This window comes from Amblyraja radiata, chromosome 12 (assembly GCF_010909765.2).
Source record: "Amblyraja radiata isolate CabotCenter1 chromosome 12, sAmbRad1.1.pri, whole genome shotgun sequence".
Taxonomy (NCBI): domain Eukaryota; kingdom Metazoa; phylum Chordata; class Chondrichthyes; order Rajiformes; family Rajidae; genus Amblyraja; species Amblyraja radiata.
The window spans coordinates 29,934,146-29,951,428 of record NC_045967.1 but is presented as its reverse complement, the minus strand read 5'-3'; the positions used below and the strand labels follow the sequence as shown (position 1 = coordinate 29,951,428).

Below are 17,283 nucleotides of genomic sequence, written 5' to 3'. Positions count from 1 at the left end.
ATATGGCATTACATTTTTCACAGTAGAAGATCACGACTGCATTTTCTTTTCTCTATTAACCCAAACATGCGCCAAAACGTAATATTTTGGGATGTGAATCTATGCGGTCATTCTGTGATACAGAAGCCTTTCAGAAAAGATTTGATCGTTCCGATGAATTGTTACGTGAACAAAGGCATCTGTAAAGAACTCAGCGAACATTTCTCAGTACTACACCCATAGCAAAGTTATAATCTAATTTGAAAGAAATTACATCTTTATCGTGAATGTATAAATAGGACATCACAGCCAGTGGTGACCTGCCTGTATACCTGCAGTTATGAAACTGATTATAGTTTGCTTGTGATCGTGTGGCCAAGAAGTAATTAGGTCATTCTCACCTATGGAGACATTCATCTTATCACAGGCTGGCATAAAACATAACTTGTTTGTAAATTCCACACACAAACCTAATTGGCTCCTTTCAGGATGATTTGCCTCTGATCTGACTTTTATTTATTGTTTAGGGGATTATTTCTTATTGTATATGCGTTGGCAAATAAATTAACAATTATTTACTTCCAGCAGATAAAAGCTGTAAGGCATGCATTTGCCAAATGTAATCCCTTGATAAATGCAAACGTTTGGGTTGATTACTGTCACCGCGTACTCCCTCTCAGTCACTGACCTGAACATGAAGTAAAATCAATTACATTCTTAAAGTTAAAGCATTAGAAGCAGTCCAACCAGTAGCAGGTTCCTGAAATATTGTGTCCATGAAATTGAAGTTTAAAATATTTCAGAAAGGATTCTATTTGGATCAAGGATTATATCTTCTCCTATTCCGATCTCCTTCTATTTCAAGAGACGCTGAGTGGAAACACACATCAGCACAAATAATTTATAACATATAATTTTCTTACTGTCCCTTTTGCAATGTTACAGTATGGTGCATGTTTTGGTAGAAAATTGCCCTAAGGATCATGTGTGTACTGATATATTGCCAATACATGTATATAAATTTAAACAAATGTATTCTAAATTGTATTTAGAATAGTGTCATCGCATTGTGGAGCATGTTTGGATATAAAAATGTAAAGGATGGCAGGTTAGTTCAGTTTGGCATCATGGTCACACAGACATTGTGGACCAAAGGGCTTGTTCCTGGGCTGTTTTGTTCTATGGTTCTACATGTGCTTGGATAAACTTGTGCTGCAATTATATTTAGCAACACGGATTAAACAGGATGATTCAGGTGAAAGTTGGCCTTATCTTTTGTAAGATTTATTGTTTGCACTGACAAGCCAATATAGGTAAGCCTGAGAAAAGGTCTGAAGAATGGTCATTTCATGCACCAAAACATCACCTATTCCTTTTCTCCAGAGATGCTGCGTGACCAGATCAGTTATTCCAGCTTTTTGTGTCTGTAAAAGATTTACTGAACGGTATGCAAAAAATGAATTTCACTGGATATCTGTACATTTTATAAGAAAGAACCATTGAACCATTGAACAATCAGGTACTTCAATGGCTATCATTATCAGTACTAGCTTTTAATTTACAATCACTGGTTTTTAACAATTTTATTGTCATGTTCATGGCATTATGTAACTATTATATGCATTTATCAATGTAAAAGGATGGAGGAGATATGCTAAATGCAGGGGATTAAAATCTTATGTATGCTGTTGTGCTGACACTGAATATGCTATCATATCTGGAATAAATCCACCTGTTGTAACAAATAATGGCAGCTACTCACATTTTGCAGACTGCTTCACAATGAATTTGGACCATGTCTGGATCAATTGAACGGTGCCCCTTTGACAAAAATGAAGGCAGCTGCTGGAACAAACATAAAGCAAAGATAAAGAGAACCAGGTATATAGTGAAGTATCTAAGCTACTGTGGCCAAACTAGGATCAAGTAGGCTGTCAATCCATGTTGCCATATCCAGGCGACCTCTGTAGCCATGTTATTGTGGTATGCATAGTTCTTTATCTAAAGTTAACAGAAAAGTAAATTGCCAAGATAAAGTAGCTCAGGTGCAGCTGATGTAAGGAAAAGGACGTCAAATAAGCCAAGGGTAGAAAAATGGAAATGAGAGAAATTAAGGAAAGCACTATTCAAAAGCAAATACTGTTGGATGGATAGACACAAAATGCTGGAGTAACTCAGGCAGCATCTCTGGATATAAGAAATGGGTGATGTTTCGGGTCAAGACCCTTTTTCAAACTGAGTCACGGGAGAGGAAGAAACGGAGATAAGAAAGGGCAAGGTGTGAAATCGAGACATCAAAGGAGATGTGGGTTCAAGAAACATGTAGAATAGATCGTTAGTAGCTAGGAAAAGGTGACAACAAAGCATACAGAGATAAAATTTAATCAGGGGGACAGCCAGACTAGTCAGAGAAATAGGAAGGGGGAGGCATAGAGAAAGAGGGAAAGCAAGGGTTATTTGAAAGTTGGGGGGAAAAAAATCACTTCATTAACTAAGTCCCAGTAAATTCAGCTAGAGAGAGAAATGTGTGTGCATTTTATGCTGGAAAATGACATCCTGATATGAAAAGGATCAACATGAAAAGGATCAAAAGCTCTCCCTCAGCCCTCTGGCTCCTCCTCTTCCTTTCTTCTTCCCGCCCCCCCCCCCACCCCCCACCCTGCCTGAAGCAGACAGATGGCACAATGGGCTAAGTGTTCGGCTGGCAACCGGAAGGTAGCTGGTTCAAATCCCGCTTGGAGTGCGTACTGTCGTTGTGTCCTTGGGCAAGACACTTCACCCACCTTTGCCTGTGTGTGTCCTTGGGCAAGACACTTCACCCACCTTTGCCTGTGTGTGTGGATGTAATTATGTGAAGCACTTTGGGGTCAATGCAAGTTGACTAAAAATGTGCTATATAAATAAAGACATTTAATTTAAGTCTGAAGAAGGGTTTCGGCCCGAAACATTGCCTATTTCCTTCGCTCCATAGATGCTTCCGCTTCCGCTGAGTTTCTCCAGCAATTTTGTCTACCTATGAAAAGGATCACCTTTGGCGGATGCAAAGACGACAACCAAGTTTTCTGAACTGATTTATTAACACAATCACTCCTTGGCTTACTGGTCTCTGCATACACGCCTGATCACAATGGTGGTCAGCAACACAACTGTGGCACGAAAGCAAAACCATGCGAAAACAGCAGCCCCTCCCAAGTCACGTCACCGTGGCTTCCGAACGCTAGGTTCGATACCTGCATGCACCAGCGGGCGCCACTACATGCCCCCCCCCCCAGAATCCGCAGTACGTAAACGCACGGGTAACCGGACGGTTCGACCGGAACGCGTAGTCCGTGGTTGTGGGGCGAGCGTAACATTCGGGACCGGCAAAACAGAACTGGAGGGACGCGACAAGTGTGAATGATGGACGGGCGTAACAGAGGGGTCCGGCGAAACATATCCGGCAGTAACAGGTGCAGAGGGCGGCAAAACTGCTGGTGGACACCCTCTACGCTGCGGAGTGGCCACAGCCACCGGGCTATCCTCGTCGACGTGAGCTGGCTTAATGCGGCTGACGGAGACGAACTCCTCCCTGTCACCCAATGTCCAACGTGAACGTCGAGGTACCAGTCTCTAGTACCCTGTACGGACCTTCGTACACCCGCTGTAACGGCGAGCGGTGAGCATCACCATGAAGAAAAACATAAGCACAATCCCGTAACATAGTAGGCACATGCACCGTGGACGACCTGTGGTGGGAAGTGGGAACCAGAACAAGTGCGCGCCCGCTCGCGAAAGTCAGCTAGCACCGTCGAAGCCGGGACCTCCTGATAACGGGAGGCGGGCAAAAAATCCCCAGGTACCCGCAAAACCGAGCTATAAACCAGCTCAGCCGAGGAGGTATCAAGGTCTTCCTTAGGCGTAGTTCTGATGCCCAGGAGAATCCAGGGCAACTGGTCAACCCAATCGGGGACGGTGAGCCGGGCCTTCAATGCCGACTTAAGGTGTCTATGAAACCGCTCGACTAAACCGTTCGACTCCGGATGACACGCAGTGGTCTGGTGCAGCTTCGCACCGTACAGCTGCGCCATACCACACCACAGGGAGGACGTGAACTGGGACCCACGATCGGTAGTAATATCTGAAGGGACCCCGAAACGTGCGATCCAATTGGAGACAATAGCGTGTGCACAAGCCTCAGCGGAGGTATCAGTTAACGTTATTGGATCTGCCCACCTGGTGAACCTATCCACGATAGTTAGTAAGTAAGTGGCCCCACGTGAACACAGTAAGGGACCCACCAGGTCAACATGGATGTGCAGGAACCTGCCATCTGGAACAGCAAAATCCTGCACGGGCGGGCGCACATGCCTCTGCACCTTGGAAGTCTGACAGGGGATACAAGCGTGGGCCCATGCTGCGACCTGCTTTCGTAACCAGCGCCAGACGAACTTGGAAGCAGCCAGGGCAGAGGTGCCGCGGATGGACGGGTGAGCTAAGCTGTGGATGGTGTCGAAAATCCGACGCCTCCAGGCAACCGGGACGATCGGGCAGGCTTTACCTGTTGAGACATCGCAAATCCTCCTGCATGATCTCTTGTCTAACGACGGCTAGACAGGTCGGGGACATCAATTTGGCGGATGCAAAGACGACAACCAAGTTTTCCGAACTGATTTATTAATACAATAGCTCCTTGGCATACAGGTCTCTGCAAATATGTCTGACCACAATGGTGGTCAGCAACACAACTGTGGCGCGAAAGCGAAACCGTGCGAAAACAGCAGCCCCTCCCGAGTCACGTGACCGCGGCTTCCGAACGCCGGGTTTGATACCTGCGTGCGCCAGCAGGAGGCGCTGCACAACAAGCACAGAATTTTTCAATAGATGTGTGCTAACAGCTCTGAAGAATATTGTCTTTTTGGCCTTTACTCCCATATGGTGTGGACTCAGATGTTAAGGTACTGACACAGCAATGCTCCTGCAGAGTGAAGGATATAATAAGTCTTTCCAGGTGCGGCAGAGGTTCACCTGCACCTCCTCCAACCTCATCTATTGTATCCGCTGCTCTAGGTGTCAGCTGCTCTACATCGGTGAGACCAAGCGTATGCTTGACGATCGCTTCGCCCAACACCTCCGCTCGGTTTGCAATAACCAACCTGATCTCCCGGTGGCTCAGCACTTCAACTCCCCCTCCCATTCCGAATCCGACCTTTCTGTCCTGAGCTTCCTCCATGGCCAGAGTGAGGCCCACAGTAAATTAGAGGAGCAGCACCTCATATTTCGCTTGGGCAGTTTACACCCCAGCGATATGAACATTGACCTCTAATTTCAGGTAGTCCCGGCTTTCTCCTCCCCTTCCCAGCTCTCCCTCAGCCCACTGTCTCCACCTCTTCCTTTCTTCTTTCCTTCCCTCCCCCCACCCTCACATTAGTCTGAAGGAGGGTCTCGACCCGAAACGTTGCCTATTTCCTTCGCTCCATAGATGCTGCCTCACCGTTGAGTTTCTCCAGCATTGTTGTCTACCTAGGATATAATATATGCTCATTTTGAGGCAGTTGTGTTTTCATCTTTCTTAATTCCTCATGTACAAATAATCTTCAACATTAGAACGCACTAAGCAAATAAAAATGATAAACTTGAGGTTGTGAAAGAAAATTAAGAACAGACATTTCGTAGTTTAATGATTAGGGCAGTGTCATGAAATCAAACAGGCCTAAATTATTTCTTAATCCAAATCTGTCTTGTGATTCTGTCCTAACTTGTGCAGACCTGTCCATATGATAGATTGATGCAACCATTATAATGACTTTGATGACTTTAAGCTCTGCTTTACCTATGTCGATTTACTAATCCAACATAAATCTCAGCTGTCAATTGTTGGCTTTCAAGCCTAAACCAACTAATCAGAAATCAAATACTTGACAGTTGTGACATTCATATTCTATGGTGAAAAGTGAAATGGTCCCTCAATAAGCTATCCAGGGATTCTCGATGATTAGTAATTTATATAACATCAGCACCCAGTAAGAATCTAATGCTTCAGATTTATTACTAAAATAAATATTGTAATGGATTCACAAATATCCTTGCAGCAGGTTGAGGTATATGAACAAGGCAATTTACTTACACCAGTGAGTGCAATTAGTTTTTTAGTTTAGTTTAGTTAAATTTTAGATATACCATATGAAAACAGGTCCTACGGCCCACTGAGTCTGCACCGACCAGCAATCCCCACGCATTAACACTATCCTACACACACTAGGGACAATTTATATTTATACCTAGCCAATTAGCCTACAAACCTGCACGTCTTTGAAGTGTGGTAGGAAAGTGAAGATCTCAGAGAAAACCCATGCAGGTCAACGGGGAGAACGTACAAATTCCATGGTCAGGATCGAACCCGGGTCTGTGATAATAGTACATTTCTGTAAAGCAGGCTAATCATATGATTCTGTTGTCCATTATGATCACAATATGAAATCATATAAAGACACATTGAGAACACCATATTCCACACAAAATGAAAATACTGTACCACTCCCCCCCCCCCTCCCCCCTATGCCCCTCCCCCTCTTTTAAATAAATAGCGAGATACAACAACATAAAAATAAAAAATAATATAAACATTGAATGAACAACTAATGTAGTCAAATTTTCTTAGTCTTCCTGACCCAATGAACAGTCTTTGATGTTGAATCCACTGTTGGACAGTTTGGCTTTGAACTTTGTCAAACTTGCTTGTATTTGTTCCTTCTTGTCCCGAAATCTGCACTGGATTCATTTTGATCATACTTCATCATAATCCAAAGGTTCACCTTGAGCCAGGATCATTTGAACTACGTGAACACTTTGAATTTTGTAGTCAATCTCAAATAAATATCCTTTGGTCTGTAAATCTTTGCTGTGGTTCATATCTCCTACTTCTGTGCGCTCAACATTAGATGGTCAAAGAACTTTCTTACTTATTTTTGACTCAACTGCTTTTAGTTAAATCTCGAAGCCAAAATTAGGTGAACAGGCTCAAATTTGACCTCAATCGTTTCATCGTTAAAATTCTACAGATGCATGTCCCATGTTGAATTCTGAGGTTTGCACATCAGCACTAAACTGAAGACATTACTTTATACTGAGCCCTTACAAAACGTTCTTACTAAGAGCTTCCTATTTTGACACCAAGTCAAAATATTTTGACTTGGTGTCAACTGCTCTGTTTGAAGACAGACGGTCTGAAAAAATGAGAAGCACGTTTGAGACAATTCAATTTCATAAAGTTTATAAACAGAGTAAATAGCAAACTCAGGGCCATTGCCTGAAGTGAGCACCTTTGCTAAATCACAGCATGTACATATAGAGATCTATTCATCTATAGTACTTTCAATAGTTGTATGTTAGCCCACGTCTCACTTCAATCCACGTTGAATGACTATTGATCATTGCCAGAGAATTGTCATTCCCTTTTTCACAAAAGCTGACATGTACTCTCTGAAAATGTCTTGCAGGTCATGACCAAAAATGCAAAGCTACATGTTCATACAACTTTGGCAAATATTACATTTGCTTTCCAATGATTCGAGATCATTGTCCAAATAAGACAAGCAAACAGAGCAGACAATTTCTGCACAGTCAGTATTAGATTCAGCCAGGATATTCTGTTCCCAAAGTAATAAGTGTTAGCAGTCTATGGATACACCCTGCTCATTGCACCAACTGCGGAATTCATCCTTTTAATGTCTGTTCAAAGGTCCTTTTCAACACTAAACTGTTCTGAGTCTTGTGATTTCAGACCCAGCCACTAGAATATCTTCATCAACAAGGATTTAACATGAAGATCATATTTTTACTTCCAACATCACTATGTTCATGCTGTATCCTTGGGGTTCCGTTTGGAATTCCTCTACTTGATCACACAGTTGTGCAGCTCAAGAAAAATTGCTTATCTTTGCAAGCTCAGTGCCTCCACATTAGAGCAGTAGAGGTGCTACCTCACAGTACCAGAGACCAGGTTCAATCCTGACTATGGATGCTGTCTGGTCAAAGTTTGTACGTTCACCCTGTGACTGCGAGGGTTTTCTCCGGTATTCTGGTTTCTTCTCATATTCCAAAATCGTGCAGTTCTTTAGCTTATTTGGCTTCTGTAAATTGCTCCTAATGTGTAGGATGCGAAAGAGAGATAACATAGAACAAGCCTACAGTTGATCATTGGTCGGCATGGATTCGGTGGGCCGAAAAGGCCTATTTCTCTGCTGTATTTCTCTAAACTCTAAACTAAATTAAATTTCACAGATCTCACTTAGTCCAGCACTGTGCCTCTATCTTTGTATAGTATGGGAACATGCCCTTCAGCTCACAATGTCTGTGCAGAATGTAATATAAAATTAAACTAATATCTTCTGCCTACATGTATCTTTTATGAAAATAAAATAAAAATAGACGTATGCCGTATCTTGATTCCAAACATCTTGATCATTCAAATATCTCTGTTCAGTGTACTATTAGTCTCAGACATTTTGAGATGAAGAAAGAGGTGGCTTTGGGTCTTTTGAAGATCATTTAAGGGCCTGTCCCAACAGAGCGTCATTTGCACGTCATTTACGCGACAGGCCGATAGTGACTGTCACGCAAAAATCGTCTAGCAGTACGACACCTGTGCGCCAAGTGCTCGAGGGCCCTGCTTTTTTTGAGAGCCATTTGCGATGTCGTTCATACTTAGTCCAATCTCCGTAGCAAGGATTTTCCCAGAGAAAATCAAAGATACTATGGTGAAAATGTTTCAAATCTACGAGTGCTTTATACCCGGGTGGTCACATGGTGTGGCGCTCAAATGATATGCAAATGGCGTGTCTACGGTGTACGGGCGGTGCATGGTTACGGACGTTGATGAACGGTGATGCATAATAAATTAGCATAGGCAATGTTCGTGCATCACTGTGCGTAACCATGCGTCACCACGCGCTACATGTACGCCATCAGTACGTCAGCATGCACAAGGGACACGTCATGCAGGTGGTACACGAGGATTTTGAGCACAGCGCGAGGACTTTGAGCGTTACCACGAGTCACTACATACGCCATCATGCCTCATCACGCGCCAACCAATTTTTAGGATGTCGCGTAAATGACGCACAAATAACGCCCAAGTGGGACAGGGCCTTAAAGATCATCATCTATCGTCGCCGATGAACTGGACTATGACAACTTGCATTCATTTCCAAACACACTTTATTTACTTGTGCACAAGGAGAGCAGCCCCAATTGCTGTACAACTCTGAAATTTTAGAATGTTCAAATTTTTATACTTTTGTCCCTTGAGATTGTGCACAATTTCTAATTTCTTATCACCGATTACAATACATTTTCAAAACACTGATGCAAATGCAACAACACAAATACAACTAAAATTACATGCTATTTAACCCTTTATTTAATTTTCGATATCAAGAACCTTGTAGTGTGTGTCAAGGAATACCCATCGCAAACATGGGGTACATTAATAAATACTTATCTGGAACATTGATATGCATCGATGAATGCTTAAAGGTTGTTGTGTTATACAGCCTTGTCATGCTGCAGCTTCCACAGATAGGTCCCCAGGGTCTGGTGAGATCTCTCCCATGTTATTGAGAGAAGCAATAGAGATTGCTATGGCATCGATGAAGATCTTCTTCGCCTCTCTAGTCTCAGGTGAGGCCCAAGAGGACTGGAGAGTAGCCAATGCTGTGCCATTATTTAAGGATAATATGGGCTGCTGAGCCTCACATGAATGGTTGGCAAGCTATTTGAGAGGATTCTTACAAATAGGAAGATAAAGGGCCAATTATGAACATTCATAATGGCTTTGGGCTAATTAGACACATGGTGTTTTTTTTGTGGGACAGAGCTTGTTTTTACAAATGAATGAGTTTATGAGGATGTGAGTAAGGACATTAATGAGGGTCGAGTGGTGTACATTTTGTGTAGATTTTACTAAGGCTTGAAAGAGTGCAGAGAAGATTTATGAAGATGCTGTCCAGTGGGACAACATAGAACTAGTGCAAACGGGTGATCAATGGTCAGCATGGACTCGGTGGGCCAAATGGTCTGTTTCCATCTCTGTGGCCTCTGGCTGACTCCCTTTCGGAGCATCAATCTGTACAGGCATTGCCCGTGAGATGCTCCGAACAGCCGCCTGCTCTAGTGGAGCCCCATTCTGCCACGACAGTCACAGACATGACCGAATGGCAGCCGCTATTATCAACTGCCAGCTCTATTTATAGCTGTGAGTGCTTTAAATAGAGCATACGCTATACGCTGTTGTACAGCGTATGCTGAACCAACCTCAGCCAGCAGCAGCTATTTTTAAAATGTTAGCTGCTGCGGAAACCCCCACAGCGAATACTGACCCGGCAGCGGAGCTTCCATGGCGGTCGCTGTCTTGGCCGCGGCTATTTTTAAAAACCACCGGCTGCTGCTAATCCTTTGCAGCGGTCGCTGACCTGGCCGCGCCGGCACCCGCAATTTTGCATCCCGCCAGCTCCTTATGGAGCCTCCACGGCGGCCTCCAAATCCGGCCGCCTGCTCCCGTTCGGAGCTCCAACGGCGGCAGCTGCATAGGCTGCGCCCGTCAACTACTCCGGGCCCACTGTACCGCAGCGGCCTGTTCCTGAAAACAAAATTGGCTTACCTGCCAGAGCAGTTTTGAACTGCTCCGATTCTCGTGCCATGCGTCAACGTATTGACGCGCATGCGGGCTGGTGGGCTCTTCATGTAGTCACTCACATGACTTCGAAATAAAATTGTTGGTGATGTTTATTCCTAGGAACTTGAAGCTTTCGAACATCTGTACTTCAGCGGCATCAATGTATACTGAGGTGTGGTGTGCGTTCTTGGCATCAGCCGCCAATCAAAGTATACTATTTCTCATCATAGGAAAGCACACTTCCTTGTTTCAGCTTCACATTGTGCTCATGCAATCTACTAGCAACTTCAGAAAATCAGATTTTACTTTAGATCTTGTGCCAAGCAACAAATTATCTTGGTGACACAGACAAGAATCTACTCCCTGCAATATATTATCTATGATGGCTTGGAGTATGATAACCTTATTTATGTGCAGAGCCATGTGTGTGTTGTTGATCCCATACTGCTGACATTCATTTGTGCATAGTTATGGAAGAAGTCCATATTGCTCTCTCTGCTACAGGTTTTGTGAAACAAGTGGCAGATATGTACATCAATAACTTAACTTAAAGTGATTTTATCATCTCGAAAAGGTTTCATTGTTTTGCCTGCCTTAGAACAACTACTATTGATGGCAGCTATTTATTTTTGTTGTTTCTTCACAAGTACAATACCTTGTTCCAGCCTTTTCAGTTTCTTGATCGTTTTATTTTTTTGAGCAAATGTGACAGGTCTGGGCTAAAGAAAATAGCTTTTCCATCGAGTCTAATGCAAATATAATTGCATTCAAACATATCCCCATGCTATTTCCATAATGTGACAAGGTACGACTTTGAAGTATTACTGCAGCAAACATGCAATCGATCTAGTTTGATTTTTCTTCAGCCAGTGTTTCGTCATTAAATTTGACTTGATTTCATAATCTGCTTCATGATGAGTAGTTATACTGCATGGTGATTATGTTGTACTGTGCATCCCATTTGCCCCTGGTCAAACCTCACACCTCTTATTTCGCTTGGACAGCTTACACCCCAGCGGTATGAATATTTTCTCTAACTTCAAGTGACCCTTGCTTTCCCTTTCTCTCCATCTCTCCCCCTTACGAGTTCTCTGACTAGTCTGACTGTCCTTGTTTACATTTTATCTCTGTTTGCTTTGTTGTTGCCTTCACAGAGCTAACAACTATCTATTCTACATTTTCCTTAATCTGCAACCCCTTTATCTCATTTTCACACCTTACACTTCCTTACCTCCATATCTCCCTCTCCCCTGACTCAGTCTGATGAAGAGTCTCGACCCATAACATCACCCATTCCTTCTATCCAAAGATTGTCAGGTCTCGCGTTTGATCTAGTTTCTGTTTCTTATTGGTTTTTAGTATTAGAGTTTGCATTCTTGTTTTATTTTGGTGTCTCACATCTCCTCTTGTTTCAGGTCCCATTTCCTGTCAGGTCGTTTACCCTCATGTGATTGTTGGCCACGCCCTGATGTGTTTCACCTGTGTCTCGTTATCCCCTGCTAGTCTGTTGGCCACGCCCTGATGTGTTTCACCTGTGTCTCGTTATCCCCTGCTAGTCTGTATTTAAGCCTTTTGTGTTTTAGTTCCCATTGCCAGTTCGTTGTGTATGCTACTTGGTATCCCCTCGTTCCAGCTCTCGAAATCTTGTGACCTTGTGACCTCGACCTTTGCCTGTATTTTCGACCACTGGTTCTTGCCTGCTCCTATGGTACTGTTGCCTCTGTTTTGCCTACCTGTGTACTGACTTGGACCGATTAAACGCCGAAGACTAATCTGCCCTGTGTCTGAGCCTGCATTTGTGTCCTCCTCCTCGTTCAGTTCTGACAAAGATGCTGCCTGTCCCGCTGAGTTACTCCAGAATTTTGTCTCTATTTTCAGATTTGGTTTGTGGTTGGATGCCGCTTTCCATCAACTGTTGTCATCTTTATCAGTTGACCATCAAGTCCAATTATGTTAGTTGTGCAGCATTGCTGAGCCTGAGGTGTACACCTGAAGGCAGTGAAGATATAGAAAAAAACACTATGGTAGGTACAGATGCTGAGAATCTTCCTGCATTCTCTGGCTTTGGTGACTCAGTCCCATCAGCTGCCTTCAAAGTTAGTGCAGGTCCTTTTGGTCAAAGCATATAATACAACCCTGGCTTTGCACTAGGTAGAAGACTCCAACTCTCTTGCAGGAATGCCACTGTGTTTGAAGCCGTCTTTGACAAACTCCTTGCGTTGCATTCTTGGACATCCATGGTTCTGGTGGGTCTGACCAAGAACTTTGTGGAGGAGTTAGTGTGGCATAAGGGGAGCTGTCCATCAACAATATGTGGCTGAAATAAAACAGAAAATACTGCAAACTCAGCAGGTCTCATGGCATCTGTAGAAAGTGAAATAGAGTTAATGTTGCAGTCAGAAATAGGAAAGAATAAAACAAATTTAAGTCAAGGAGAGTGTAAGGAAGGGATTGATAGAATAAAGAGAATATTTCGGATAAGGTCAGGCCAGAGTTACCATGGGGATAAAATGTTGATGAAATCATCCAGTTGATAGGATAAAGAGAGAGAACATGAACAAAAGAGTTATTAAATGAGGCCCATAGTGAGAATGCAAATGGACATAAAACCTACAAAAATGGAGCTACCCAGCAGGTTACTCCAAGCAACCGGAATTGAGAAAAACTAAGCAAGTATCATATTTGGATGGCATACAGCATAGCTAGTCTAGTTTAGTTTAGAGATACAGCATGGAAACAGGCCATTCGGCCCACCATGTCCACGCGGACCAGCGATATCTGCATATTAACACCATCCTACACACAATAGGGACTTTTTTTTTACATTTACCAAACCAATTTACCTACATACCTGTATGCTTTTGTAGTCTCAGTCACTACTGAATCAGACAGAGGAAGTGATTTGCCTGAAACAATATGTGACTGAACTTGCCAATGTTGGTGTTGTGACTCATTAATGAACAGTTCAGATTCAGATCCAGATTCGGATTCACATTTATTGTCACATGCACCAATTAAGGTACAGTGATTAGTTTGAATCCATGTCAATTCACATGTCCACATATTGGTTGTTAACACCTTTACTCAAAAGTCTGTTTTGCTATTGCTACTTGTGGCATTGATAATCACTGTTTTTCATTGTTTGAATGAACCTTCAATCTAAGTAGTCCTCCTGTCCAGTGGCATTTCAAATTGCCACTGAAATTGCTTTTGTGGCTTTTCTTAAGGAAATGAGGTTTTTTTCACAAACAGAAAGATATGACTGTGCTGACAATTATCCGGTGAGTGATTGACATTGCAACAATAGCAACTGTCTGAAATGGTTCCACCAATATACTTTTGAATGAGATCCACATGCTTAGTTAATGGATTGCAGTACATGGTGGAGGAGTTTCTCATGCTTTGTTCTAAACTTGTAATGAATTAGATTCAGATTTGTTACTGTCAGAAACGACAGGGTGCATTGAGAGTCCTTAGTCTGAAGCTCAGAGTAAACAGTTTACATAAAGTAATGTTAAATACAACAACCATGTGCACAAAACAGTAGAATGGTGCAATATAATAGTAAGATTAAACGAGAACTTACCAGTTTGAAGTTTGATCTGTATTTTATGAGGAGTTACGATGAGGGATTACGTGAAGAACCCGCTCAGTGCGCAGGCGCGGCATACTTCCAAGCAGCGGTGTGGAATCACAGATAGACACAGTTATTTGAAGTAAACATAGTAAAGATAAGGAGACATCAATTTATTAGTTTGATCCATATAATGAGGGTGGGAGCGGAGGGCACGTAATCCCTCATCGTAACTCCTCATAAAATACAGATCAAACTTCAAACTGGTAAGTTCTCGTTTAATCTTACTATTTTACTTCGGAGTCACGTGAGTGACTACGTGAAGACTTCAAAGCTCTGTGATTTCAAACCGTGTAACAGTTCATACTTCACTCGCTGCCGAAGTCATTCGAGGGAGGAAGTATGTTATCGTAATCAACCATGAATCTGTTTGTAAAAACAATAATGGTGTTATTAACAACAACAAGACCAATTGCTCCCCCGGGCTTAAATTATATATTTTTTGCAGATTCTTTTTCTGCAAACGATACAGGTTCTGTCAGTGGTTTGTTATAAAAGTTTGGAACGTATACTCCCTAGACCACCCTGCAGTAGCCAGGATGTGGTCCATAGGCTCGTCCATCCTCTTAGTTACTGACGTGGAAGCTGTCCTGGTGGAATAAGATTTTATACACGTTAGTATTTACTCCAGCAACTCCCAGTACCTGCTTGAGCCACTAGAGATAGTTTAGCTCGTCACCCGACCATGAGGTTTCCTGTGGCTGACCCATAAGGCTTTTTCCTCTCCCTTGGTATTCCTTATTGTGTCGATTTCTAAGTGGGTCATGACACATAAAACGTGGTTCAGGTGGGTATGCCCGGAATTTCATGACTGGACCTGATGTTCCTGGTCTGTTCTGTTTGGCCAACCCTTGAATGGGCATGTGACACTATCTGGTGTTATAACCATGTTGTCCCATCGCAGTAGATGGGAGAGCTGGCTCTTTGTGTTGATGTAAGGCCACCAGCATGTCCATCTTCAGGGTAGGCTGTTCCAGGGTGAGTGACCTGGCTGGTGATCATCCCCTAAGGTATGTCAGGATTTCACTGACATCCCAATTTGGGTGTACCTATTTCTGGGGAATGGATTGATATACCTCTCCTGTATCTGATCACCAGTGAGCGGTACCCAAGTTGAGTAGGCTAACAGAACATGTCCTTCCTTGTGGTGAAGACCTGCCAGGAGCTCCAGTACAGTTTTTTGTTATAGTTGAATGTGTAATTCCTGTTTTGGAAACAGTGTACCATTTCTTGATGCTCCTCAGGTATGTTCCCTAGGATATGCGACGGAATGCTGTCATCAGGTTGATAGTGCTCCTGATCCAAGCACAGCAATGGTCTTCCCAATTCTGCAATTCTTTTAATGACCATGTCGAGGATCACTGGGAACCATGCTTGTGGACTTGGTCCACTGTAATTTGCGTAGTACCCGACTGATGAAGCCGTAGTACCTATTGAAGAGGTAGAAGGAAAGGAAAACATAGAGATTAGGTTCCCCCCACCCCTCAATACGCGGGAATGTCTCCATTGCCGCTGCCTTGAGATTGGTTTCATGTGACGTAAGTTAGTACGTGGTGATTTAATTGGATATAAGGAATCGATATCTGGTGTCCATATTGCTTAGTGATTTCAGCAAATATTTTTGGTTTAAATGTATGTTTACAGTATTTAGCTCACCTGATAGGTGAGTTACTGATGGTCAAACATGTTTGACGACATACGGTTTCCAATTGTTAATAAATTGTCCCCTAATATCGATGTTCTCCGCCCAAGTGGTTTGGTATATGCCACCACTGATGTTGTTATCTTATAAACGAACATGCAAATTTGGTGGATTACTGAGCAAATGCTTCACTAGAATTAAGTAAGTTAATATATAACATGTTTAAGTCAATTCATATTGGCATTAAGTATTACAAGCTGAGTAACACATCAGGACACATAAGATGTTACTCAAAACAGGTGGAAGTGTACAACCATAATCCTTCCTGCCGATAAATTCCATGATAACACTACAGATTAATCAATTTTCCCCCATATTACAGGTATGGAGATAGTTTTGAACACTAGTATCTCAGCTCATAGGAAAGGTACAAAGTTCAGTAGCTGGTAATGCTGCTATATCCCAATTACTTTGCCACGTAGTTGATTGGTGGTTAATGCACCATGACTGATAGTCTTAATGAATACCAGATAATAACGTTGTGGATGGTCAACGTAAATATCTGGATATATATTTTGTGCACCGTTCCCAGAGGCACTGCAATACTGGGTCGATGCGTGGAGTGGACGGAGCAAGCCCCTATTCCATCTCCCTGTTCCAAAATTCAATTTAATATATGGTCCCTAGATAAGGGACGTATCAGATTATTAAACTGATAAGAACAGATACTACACTTGATCTTAGCCAAAAGGCCGAGAAGCGATGCAGCTAAAGCTGTATCCAAGGATAGTTTGTCGTTAATATATAGACATGCCAGACGGAATGTTTCTAAGTGTCAGGGCTAGTTGATTCTGGATAACTTTGACTTAAATGCCGCAACGCTCATCATGGTTACTCCATCCAGGTAATTGCGGTATATCCAAAACTTATATGAGAAGGTACTGAATAGTGTGCATCTTCAAGGTCGATGTCTACCATAAAGTATCCTTGGATCCATGGTAGTAGTTACAAATCCCATGAATGGGTATACCTGGTGAAATACTCAAGTGGTTTATCAACGATGGTGCGACATTCACCATCGTGGGAGGGTAGACCACTTGGGGTGCTTGCTGAATTGGTGGCAAGATATTAATTCTATTCCCCTTGTATTTATTTTTTGGTATATAACTACCAAGAGTGATAGCTTCCTAACCAGGCGTGATTCATCCACCCCTTGTTAGTACAACCCTTAACCTTTATGTGATGGTAGGAACCATACTTATCTGTCTTCATTGTTGTTTTCTTCGGTTTCTGGTTCCTTGTTCTTGTAGGGACGATGTTTGTTGGGGGGTGGCGCATTTTCCCCTGGGGCCTGCTCTGGGCCGTGGCCTAAAATGC

The 17,283-nt window shown here is 42.8% G+C and overlaps 1 non-coding gene across 1 annotated transcript; it reads right to left on the bottom strand.

Annotated features, from left to right (window-relative positions):
- Nucleotides 1-16,478: 16,478 nt before the first annotated feature.
- On the bottom strand, nucleotides 16,479-16,670 carry LOC116979423. The gene has a single exon (XR_004413720.1). It is a non-coding gene; the product is annotated as a U2 spliceosomal RNA (small nuclear RNA).
- Between the last annotated feature and the right edge of the window lie 613 nt (nucleotides 16,671-17,283).